Genomic DNA, 11,736 nt, shown 5'->3' with positions numbered 1-11,736 from the left:
ACACTGTTATACAGGCCGTACACTCACTACTTTACATTGCAGCTGAGTGTTGTTTCTCCAGTGTTGTCACATGACAAGATATGATAAAATATTTCCAAAAATGTAAGGAGGTGTACTCACTTTTGTGAGATACTGTATATAAGAATTATTATACATAAATTACACCTTTCAATAACTGAATGATCTCCTTATGCATCTTATATGTCACTAACCAAAGTGACACTATTATCAATTGAATCGCAACCTATAAAGTATCTGTGCCAGGAGTCTTCATAGTGAATGTGTGTGACTTTACATCAATAAAGATGACGGCTATTGGTAGCCACTGAGCTTTGGCTGCACTTAGGGCTGGTCTCAGTGCACTGTTTTCATGTTTTTATTACTTAACAGTAAGCTATATCTAGTTTTTGTTCCCATGTATATGTCCACCCAAGGATACCCCCAGCTGCTGATATATATTTTTTTTTTGGTAAATTAGGGGATTTATCTTGTGTGCCTCATGGACTCCCAACCACTGCCATGTTCCCCCAGAACCCATTAACCCTTGTTTGTCCCCACCAGCACCTATAATTCCCTAACCCCCCAACTTGCCTACCTTTACTCATGAGAAGGTCGTTCCCTGGTTGTCTAGTGTAGAAGCTGTGGCAAATCCCATATGGCTGCATCAGAAGTACCGAATGTGACATTACATCAAATGCTTCTGATACAGCCGCACAGGACCTGCTGCAGCCTCACAGACTTGACCTTCTGCAAGTGCAGGAGAGACAATTTATAGACATCTTAAACAGAATACAAGATTTAAATAATACTTACAGTGAAACATTTTAACCATGACTACCTCTTGGCAGTTACAGGAAAAGTTGTGTTTTCAAGTTGCTTGTAAACTAGAATTACAATTATCTTGAGATTGCAGATGATGTTTGCAGATAACTGTGCATTTTACTTCACCAAAAGCAAAAAGGCTTTACTCCTCCCTTTAACTTGATTAGTATTATTATTAGTATTACATCTGTACAGAAAGGTATGATTTTGTAGAAATGTTGTATAAATATAAACCCTGTCAGGTGCCTCCTTGAAGCTATAGGAAGAAAAACATGTAAAGAGATACTAAGAAATAGATAGTTTTAGAATTTGGACAAAAGTGGTTGTTCACATAGGTGAGATATACAGTATAGACCTCCTGGGTAAGTGGTGGAGTTTGATTATCTGCTAGTTACTAATAACTAAGATATCATTATGGGGACTTTAATCTCTCTTAAGTGAACTGGAAACACCTAGCAACTGGGTCAGCCAGGAGAAGAGACATCCTGAATTATTAACTGGGATTGTGGCATAGGCAATTGGGAGACAAGTCAACATGAAAATACCCTGTGCTAAATTTAGTATTTACAATGGAGATTTCATTTCAGATGTCACTGTAGGAGAGTGTTTGGGATCCAGTGGTCATCAGGTAGTCTTGTGGTCATCAGGTAGTCATAAGGAGACGGCATCAAAAGTGGCATTTTAGAAAGGGTGATTTTTTTTAAAAATTGAAAGATATGTAGGCGAGTCTGGACAACTTTAGATGAAGTCTAGCAGAAATGGAATTATTTAAGTGATGTTCTGCTAAAGACAAGCACAACCACTGTGGTACTCGACAAAGTTGGAGCAAATGTTATATGACCCATTTCCCCTGCCTGTCAGGCTTCCTCAAATATCTAACTGGCTGACTAAATAAATACTTATGTTATTTATTTTTACAGAACAAGATGAAATTAAAGGACCTTGGTTAGAAAAAATAAATAGGAAAACATGTAAAGTTCTACTTGGACTCTCTAAAATAAAAACAGGCATATACATGGGAGCCATAAGATACACTCAAACTTATTAAAGGAGCTTCGGACATACTAACCAATCACTATTGACAGGAGTAGTTCCAGGAGACTGGCAGTGGACAACTATAGTACCACTTCATTAAAAAAAAAAAAAGAAATACCAGTAAGTGTTATATCTCAGGAGTTGAAAATTAAAGGAAACCATGCTAAAAGAAAGGATTGTTAAATATCTGGATGGAAATGGTTTGCAAGATCAGACACTGCATGGTTTTGTTGCAGGAAGATCTTGGCAAACTAAATTCATTTTTTTTTGTGTAAAATAATAGACTAGGGGAAGCAGTAGAAGACATTTCATATTGTCCCTCATAGAACACTCATAAATATATTGCAGGGTTTGGATGCTAAAATAGTTAAATGGATAATGTAATAGTTGAGTGATAAGAGGCAGAGGGTTCTAGTAAATTGTGTATATATTTGGAGGAAAGTCTTGTTACTAGTAGGGTACCTCATGGATCAGTAATGGAAATCATACATTTTTATTTATTTATTTTTTGATAATACAGATTTGTATTGCCATTTTTGTAAAGAAAATTTGGGGTACAGAAAAGAAAAGGTGAGGGGTGACACTTATATAGGTTGACACGTGTTTCCATGTACTCATGAGAAAAAGAAGGGGGAGAGGAAAAAAACCCGAAAAAATTAAATAAAGAAAAGATGGTATACTAGGTGTACCAGACCAAAATTATTTGTAGCCTGTGACACTGACAATGCTTACGGTCAACCCGTTTCAAAATGTTAACATCTTTGTATACTTACTAAATCTTTGGGCCTCAGCTAAATCATAAAAGGCAGAGAATTACATATATCATTTTGATTTACTCAAAAAATCACTTACACATCAACTGGCGTTCATCATGTTCGCATATTAATTGGCTTCCATACAGTACACTCTACTATATATTTTATTGTATGTTTAAAGCACAACCCCATCAGCATACTAATAACTTTTGGGTCAACTTAGTGAAATGATTAAATGAACAAACTTACCTTGATTAGAATAAACAATGAATATTAATCATCCAAACCTCTTCTCTTCATGATGCTTTTTTAAGCAACATAATCTCAAGGCTAAAGGTTAAGAGGGTTACAGGCAGCAATTAAAGTAATTGTGAAATGCTATGATTACCACGCATGTATTAGTCATTTGTGGGCCTAAATAAAACATCAGTAAACAAGAAATCTGTTTACCCACTGAAGAATATATTTTAGATTTTTTGGGATTGTCTAGCTTAGCCACCTATACCACCATGAACAGTATAAAGAACGTGAATACCATAACTTTGTTTGAATAATGGGAGGGTAAGAGAGATATTCTTCCAACAAGCATCAATATGAGAGAGATGCTCCTAGGCAGCACTGTTTCCTGAGTACAAAGATCTATAAAGCGCCAAGTGAACAACTAAAGTTATACCTAGCAGCCAGAGAATCAATGGAATGGGGTAACTAAGTGTGTTTGTGAGTGAAATAAGGCGTGTTTGTGAGTGAAAAGATAGTGAGGGATAGGTGGATAAAAAACACCCCCACCCATGTCAGACTCTCACATTGGCCAGGAAGAACTGTAGCTTTTGGTAGGTCCTGTGCTTGGTGGATAATTAAGTCCAAGCACGTTGGACGCCCCTGCCATATGATGAATCTCAGGATTACTTTCAACCTGTATCATAGTTTGGGATGAGTTGGTCGGGATTGCAGGAGAAGTCGTTTGTTAGCCTGCTTGGTCTGAATTTTCATCTCTAATTTTCAGTATCCGGCCCTGGGGGTTAGATGACTATTTGTTTGGGTTCTTGGACTGGGCAGCAGCATGCTATAGATTCTCTGGCTTGCTTTGGTTACTGACCGCAGTAGAGGGAAAAATTACATAATAATATTGTCAATATTATGCATTATTTATTCAGATCCTAACTCAGATTATAAAGCAATCAAAGTCATTATTCAGTATAGATTGTTTTGTTCTCTTATCCAGTAAAGTAATACATCGTTAAAAACACATTCATATTCAGATTCATTCCCATATTAGCTGAATTAATCATTAACTTTTCTAGTTGACTGTCTATGCTGATGGTTATATTGATTATTGTCCATTTTATCTATATCACTTGGTGATTTCATTATTTTATGAAAAATTGCCGTTCTGTGTTTATATTTTCTTTATATAAAAGTGAATTGTTATTGTTGTATAAGGCTATACCTTTAAATTGATACATGTAAAATAATTTGGTTCATAATCAGGTTAATGGATATCACATAACCATTGACAGACCTAACTCCACTTGAGCCTTAGGTGGCCCCAGGGACTCCACCGGCTACACCCAACGAGAACTCCCCAGCCACTAAAAAAACCCAAAACATTAGATTACTGGTTACTGAGCTGAAACAGATCCTGGATCACAGCTTGGCGGAAATCTGCACAGAGGTCTGGACAGTGTAGACTAGGTTGACAACCCTGAAGACAAAGATAGCAATTTCTCCAAAATGAAGTTGCTGAAAAAGCGAGGCATGGTCCTTACCAGGCTAAAGAAACAGGGGTCCAGATGCTATCACACTTTATAAGAAGGCTCCTAACTCACCTCTACCCCGCCAGGCCAAACAAGTCTTGTATGGTAGCTAAAACCCCAAATGCGCCGTTAGACTCACCTAGAGATGTTATCCTTCGAATAAGAAATATGGTGAAACATCCAGGCTGCAAACCTTTCCAGATTTAGCCATACCATGTTTTTATGCAGGTGGACCTTAAGACCTTTTACGGATCTGGAACTTTGAACCACACAGCATACCCATTCACTCCCTTGGATTAATGAGCATTGGATGACGGCTGCAAAGGGCTAAATCAAGAAACCCACAAGCCACTGGACCTACCGACCATGGCGCGCGAGCGACCCCCTCCATCTCCATGCCTCATCCGGGTTGTCTAACACAGAATGAAGCTTCTTATTATGCATTTTCACAGGGTGAAACTATGCATGAATGTCCTCTGATACACTTACATTTTTATTAAAAGCTATTCACTTCAATGTTTTCAGGATCACAATTTGTTTCACAAAAGTAGACATCATTTCAGAAAATAAAAGGTGATATTGTCACATTTTTATTAGTATAAGATCCTTATTTCTTACAATATCCATTATATTCTGTAAAGGGCATTCAGGGCGAACATTGTATTCTTGTACTTTCACCCAGTGGAACGATTAATAGTTGAATATACTGTATTAATCTTTAGTGCTTAAGAGGCTAGACGCTGCAAACCACTCTTATTACCCATTGAAACTATCTACAATATACAGCAAATAAATCATTCTGAGAATGTATATTTATAGTTTATAGTTCTCCGGCAATGATGGAAAATATCATAGGCAATGTAAAGTTTACATCATTGAGCAGTAAACCTGTCATAAGCTTCAAGCTACTACATAAAAAATATTTGCAAGATTTTTTAAATATTAGAAAATACTAATGCTATTTGTAATAGCATATGGTTGGAATCATGGATTTGGAGAAAAGGGGCAAGTGTACTTTATAGTTAATTTGCATATACTGTTTTATAGTTTATATGCATGCTCAGTTCACTTTCAGAGTTTATACTCTGTGGACTCAATTCTCCACTTATATGTGTCATAAAATGGCTGTGACTTCAAATTATAACTAGCAATTTAGGCTACTACTAAGCTTAAAAAATAAAGTAATGTACCATATCCACTATTAGTATAGGAAGGTTAAGCAGCTGGTTTGGGGCTACTATAAGTCTAAGGAGTCTCTTAGAGAATTAACGGAAAACAGCTACACAAGTGTGGCATACATTGTGGTGTTTAACCAAATATAAAAATATAACAAAGGTTTGTCTACATTCAAAGGTATTTATTATAAGGTAACAACACAGCAAACACATTTATTTCATAAACACACACATAGCCAAACCACACAGGACAACAACCCCCTTTTATCTCTCTCTATACATATAACAATTCCCTTCAACACAATTTGATCTCACCCAATGTTAAGCCTCTAGATCCGATAATAGCTCACTGCTGGGAGCTGACTCTTACCACATCCACCATGGAGGAAAAGGAAAAAGAACTGAAGGAGTCCATGTGTGGCATTATATTATATACCCTTCACCCTTCATTTGACATCACATCGTGTTTCATCACTTCCTTTAGTGAACTGTGGGAGGGAAGGATTCTAAGAACGCCGACCTTAACCTATTCCCTTTGTTTATGGGGACAAGACAAGTTACCACATACATTTCTTGTAAAGTTATATTACTGTAAAAAATATTTCATACGTGTTAAGGTCTATTCACTAAAGATGGCTTTGCAGGAGTAACATGTGCAAGTACAGTGGAACATCAATAATACTAGTAGTGCGAGAGAGCACGGGCCTCATCCAACTGAGGTGGCGAGTAGAAGATAATCGAGGGATGAGGGCCCGGAAGTGGTGACATAGTAAATACTAGTACCGTACATGTAAGACTGGAGCACGGTAGCATGTAGTGCAAACAACTGAGGGGAGGGAAACCCCAACAGGTAATGGGCCATCCCGTAGGCAGAAACCCCATATGGACACAGATTAAGCCGTTGGGCAGCTAGAGATAGGGGAGGATCGGCCCAGTTGGCAGAGGACCACCAAACAGGAACCGGGGGGAAAGGGAGTACCATGGCGGAAGGCAAGAAAAAACGGGTGGTATAGTCACATTAACCCAAAAATGGCACTGATCCCTGTCGAAGCCCCAACCCCCCCCCCCGGGCCAGGCTCCCTAGAAAAGATGATGAGAAAGAAAGAGGCGGAAGGAAGAGAGAAAAAAAATAAAAGTAAAGAAGAAGAGGGGAAAAAAGGGGGGGTGGGAGGTCGAAGGAGAGAGGGAGAGAGCCCTCGCGGAGTGTCGAGAGGATACCTTACAGAGCAGCAATCCGTCCTGTGGAGCCATCAGCGTAAGCGTAAGACATCCAGGGGGTCCACACCTTGAGGAACCACTCAGTAGTGTTGTGTATGTATGCGGTGAGTTTTTCCATGTGCATAATATGCCAGATTTTGGTCAAAATTTGTGTTCGGGAAGGGATGCATGTATTCCAATTTTTAGCAGTAGAGAGCCGCACAGCCGCACATACTCTGTGAATGAGACGATGAGTGCATCTGGGTAACTGGGGGTTAGGGTGGTCCTTCTAGAGTAAAGCTGTCAAAGGGCATCTTACAAGTTCGCTAAGAAGGTCGAAGACCCAAGTCCACATATCTACAACTAGAGGACACGTCCACCACATGTGAAAGTACGAGCCCCTCTCTCCACAACCTCTCGTGCAACCATCACTGGAACCCGGGAAAATCTGGGCAACCCGGGAAGGATGGAGATACCACCTGCCAACCACTTTGAACGCGCCCTCTTTAATGAGAGTATTAGCGGTAAGTGAGAACGTGTTAGCGTATATTTCTGCCCAGTCCGACTGAGCCAGAGGGGCAGCAAGGTCCCGCTCCCAAAATCGGCAGTGGGGAGGAGCTTCAGGAAAGGCATGGGTGATAAGGTGAGTGTAAAGTTGCGAGATGGCGCCCGGTCGTCTCCCCTCAGCCCAACACAGTCATTCGAACAGAGTCATGGGTGGTAAGGTGCGGGGAAATTGCGCCGTCAAAAAAGACCGGAGCTGAAGGAAGTGGTAAGCCTCCGTAGGGGGCATCTGGAGGGAGTTAGTGAGTGTGTGCAAAGTGTGTAGGTAGCCCCGGAGGTACAGGTGACCAACTTTAGTAATGCCATGGGACCTCCACCAGGGCTAATACTTTTAAGAGTCTCCAACAAGAAGTTGACCCTGCATAATGCAATGGGTGAGAAGATTAAAAAAAAACACACTAATTTAAGTATACTTTATACATCTTCAACCTTATAGATCTCCATTCATGAAAAGCTCCAGGAGGTCTGAACATTCATAATGTACAGTGAAGCGAAGGAGTTAAAACTAGGGCATCAGAACTGCCTTTAGGCAAGGACAATCAGGAATCAAGCTCTTCTTGCTCTATAATGGATGAGTATTTGCATACATTCGTATTGACACATCCCACTGAAAAGGAGAGTCTAGCTCAACTTGCAAATATTAATGACATAAATACAGTTATTTTAACACATATTAATACCCAAGTCGATAAATATATTAATAAATAGATTTTTAACCAGAAATAAATAAATAAATATATGTTACACTATAAGCAGTTGTGTGGATATATATGTATATGGACACGTGTATGCGGGTGTATGGATGTACATGTGTGAAGATATGCATATGTAGGTATGTATGTGTATGTATATATATATATATATATATATCATGGTTTCTGTTAATACTAGTTAAATCAAGATGCATGGGAGGTGGCCGGGAATGAGAAATATTTGGGAAACCTTTTGTTTTAGTTTAGATAACACTGATATGCGTGATGAAGGGTGTGTGGAAGAAAGACAGGTTTTCGCATGAAATAGATTGTAAAAATACCTGACATATAATAATCAGGTCAGGAGATCTTTGGGTTTTACTACCCCATGATTGTAAAGACCCCAAGGTGTGGTGTTGGCCAAAAGGAATCACTTTAAAGGGTAACTACGGCAACCACAGGGTCCAATCAGGGATCTCCTCAGTAGACCTAGGGACAGGTAGTGAAAGTAAGAGAGAGAGAGGAGGAGAGAAAGAGAAAGTAAAGAGACAAAGGAACATCACTAACCTGGAGCTCTCAGGGAAGGTAACTATGAACATGCATGTTTGAATATTGTAAATAGGAACTTATATATATATTTGTTGTAAGTGTGTCAATTAATGTGGGGATTATTGTTATTGTACTGTTATTTGTATTGTTTTATATTTGGAACGTTCTAGTAAAAGTTTGTATTGTTATATCATAGCCGCATTGTGGATTCTTTTGATATCCTGTTGTTGTTTCCAAAATATTCTGTTGCATTCTGGAAGAAGCGAAAGTTTTCAGTTCAAACCTTAAAAGTTAGAAGAGATAGAACAGGGATTGTTTAATTTAATAAGCCAGTGGGTGGGTTTATCGGTGCATATTTCATAAGTGTATCCATATACCCATTCACCTGGATAAGTGTAGTTATTGTAGCTAGAAAACACATTAGCCTTCAGGAGATATATCCAAATACATATTGTGATTTCATTGATGTGTGTTTGGATGTATCTGTTGTTGGATCAATTGTAATCTTAAACACATAACACATTTATAAGCCTTTTAGATGGTATGCTGTAGATAAAGCATTAATCCATCTGATTGATATTCCCTCAAAAGAAAACTTAACAATATATATATATATATATATATATATATATATATATATGCACACACACTCACTAACAATATACATATACACACTGCTCCTTGTCCCCTCTGTTAGCGCTCCCTATCGTCACTGAATAAATTGGAAATGAACTGGTTTAATATTAGCACATGCTGTTTATATAAGGTGATATATTTCTGATAAATCTGAGACGTTTATGCAATGTGCTGTTTCATCTGTTGCATTCTTATATGTGTTGTATCCATAAGCCAGTGATTCATACCTGAATATCCCATTTTGGATTTTACATTTTGGTGTGGTCTGAAAGAATTTAGGATCAGAGATAAAATATAGGATATCTCTTTAAATTAATATTGTGGGTTTGTTCCTACGATAATTAGCAGCACCAGAATTTGTATGTGATAAAATAGGCGAAACCAATATTCTATCTCATAAATATCCCTAACAGTTGCCAGTAAATGATATGGTCTTGCTATGTTAAATCTCTTCTTAGGAGGTGAAATTGTTATTATACAGATACTCAAATTGCAACCCTAATGTAAAGAAATTTCTATAGAAATTTTATAAATCTTTAATCATATATATAATGATATATCCACATTTATTCTTATAATATACCTAATGTGGTCTAGGTCTGCTACTCAGCTCAGTCATTATTATAGTAAGTAGATTACGGACTAACCACGGCTTCTTTAAACTTTTTTTGTAGATGTCAGGAGTAATTATCAAAATACATTCAGAAGTATGAAGGGATTACATATATGTCGATATAATAATTCATGTAGTAATAAATTAATGAGGCAATACATGGATTCCAACGGAGATGCCAAATCACTTTCAAGGTTCTGATGCAACTGAAAGTCAAACTTCTGTGCATATTCCTGGTGATAGTCATCAAAAACATTTTGGTCTTTAGCTAATATAATAGAATTATCTGTCTGCTTAATCTTTTCTAGCAACCTACTATACATATACACAGGAAACAGCTCCATATTGTACATGAAACACAGTGTGTGAAAGTGACAATTAAACCACCTGCTGATGAATAATAAATTAAGTAATGTGTGGGAGTTCTTTTTACACTGAAGGACATATGAAAAGGAAGACAAGTACAAATAAATTGCTTTGAATGGATATTATAGATGAAAGAAGCTTTCAATTGAGTGAATATGCACGATTCAGTAGAAATTTGAGCCCCTTCTCTTGAAATGTGACAATGAGGACATGTTTTGGCTTCATACACCCTTGCAACATTTGTTTGAACAGTCATGCCAATATTGTTTTTCTGTGTGATTTCTGGGTTCCACCTCAACTAAAAAACATGGCAAGTGTGTGTGCAGCACAACCGGACACTTGGATCTATTCAAGAGTAACTCAACCAACCACGCTTGACTGAAGCTTAAGTGTATTCTCGCTTCTCGGCCTTTTGGCTAAGATCAAGTGTAGTACCCCTATGGGAAGAGGGGGAAACACTGATCCTCTGGCCTTAGGGCCAGGAAAGCATGGAGCCCGAGGTGCTGATTTGCCCCAGCACACATATGCTGGAGTCACCATGTGCAGCTTGCACGCCTCTGCACATGGTGACCGCACGATCACACTAGGCGGTTTCTCTATGCACGTCCTTTCCCTCGATCCATTAGGGCTTGGGTTTGTGACTTTATTTTTGAACCCCTATTTATTTAATTTATATTATCACAATGAGTAACACGTGTGCCTATTAATTTGGTTTGGAATTCACAGTTCCTTCGACCCACTGCGAGGCCATGATCACCTTTTGGATTTCGTTTTGGATACCACGTTTTGGATCACTGTTTTTCTTTTTTGAGGCAGTGAAGCCTAAAGGGGATTACTCCCTTGTGGGAGTGCCCTGAAGGGGTGAGACTCGAAGATCCGCCCCCCCATGTATCGTATTCTGGGCTTCTGTTGCCTCCTTGGCACAGAACAGCACCCAAGGAGCACACACCTCGGGCTCCAAAAAAAATAAAAAATTAAGTGTATTCAAGTTGAGACTGATTATTTGCGAGTGTTTGTGCGATTGAGCTTTAACCCCTTGATGACAATTGCCAGTCCGGGAACGTCACGGAAATTCAAGTCGATAACGACAAATGACGTGCCAGGACCGGCACGTCTTTAAACGGGTGCAGAAAGCGATCTATTTTCGCTTTCTGCACCGAAACGGCGTTGCTGTAATGCCTCGACCTCGAGGCATTCAGCAACGCCATTATCGGCACAAAGGGGCCATCTCTGGCCCCTCCCCGGGGCGTCAACATCCGGCATACTTTGTATGGCGGCGGACGCCCGTTTTAAAAGATCAACAATCGCCTCCTAAACTTAAATGGTGTCGCTGGAATGCCTCGATCAGGAGGCATCCAGCGACACCAAACACTTACCTGGGGATGGACTGTGACCGCTCCGGAGAGCGGTCACAGCCGCAGCTGCCGGTGATCTTCGCCATCAGCAAGATGGCGGCGGCCCGGGAAAAAAACCCAATAAAGTCTAAAAAGTTCGCTAGACGGTCTCCAGACCCTCTAGAGAACTCTGGCTCCACTTGCAGGTTGAATATAGGTACTGCATTCAACCATGCAAGTCAAT

The 11,736-nt window shown here is 39.2% G+C and overlaps 1 pseudogene; it reads left to right on the top strand.

Moving 5' to 3' along the window:
• Positions 1–10,554: 10,554 nt before the first annotated feature.
• On the top strand, positions 10,555–10,735 carry LOC149276581 (U2 spliceosomal RNA; annotated as a pseudogene).
• The last annotated feature ends 1,001 nt before the right edge of the window (positions 10,736–11,736 follow it).

This window comes from Sceloporus occidentalis, unplaced genomic scaffold (genome assembly GCF_023333645.1).
Source record: "Sceloporus occidentalis isolate IW3139 unplaced genomic scaffold, rSceOcc1.0.p SCAF_233, whole genome shotgun sequence".
Taxonomy (NCBI): domain Eukaryota; kingdom Metazoa; phylum Chordata; class Lepidosauria; order Squamata; family Phrynosomatidae; genus Sceloporus; species Sceloporus occidentalis.
Note: the sequence above shows the minus strand (reverse complement) of the source record. Positions and strands in the feature narration are given on the sequence as shown.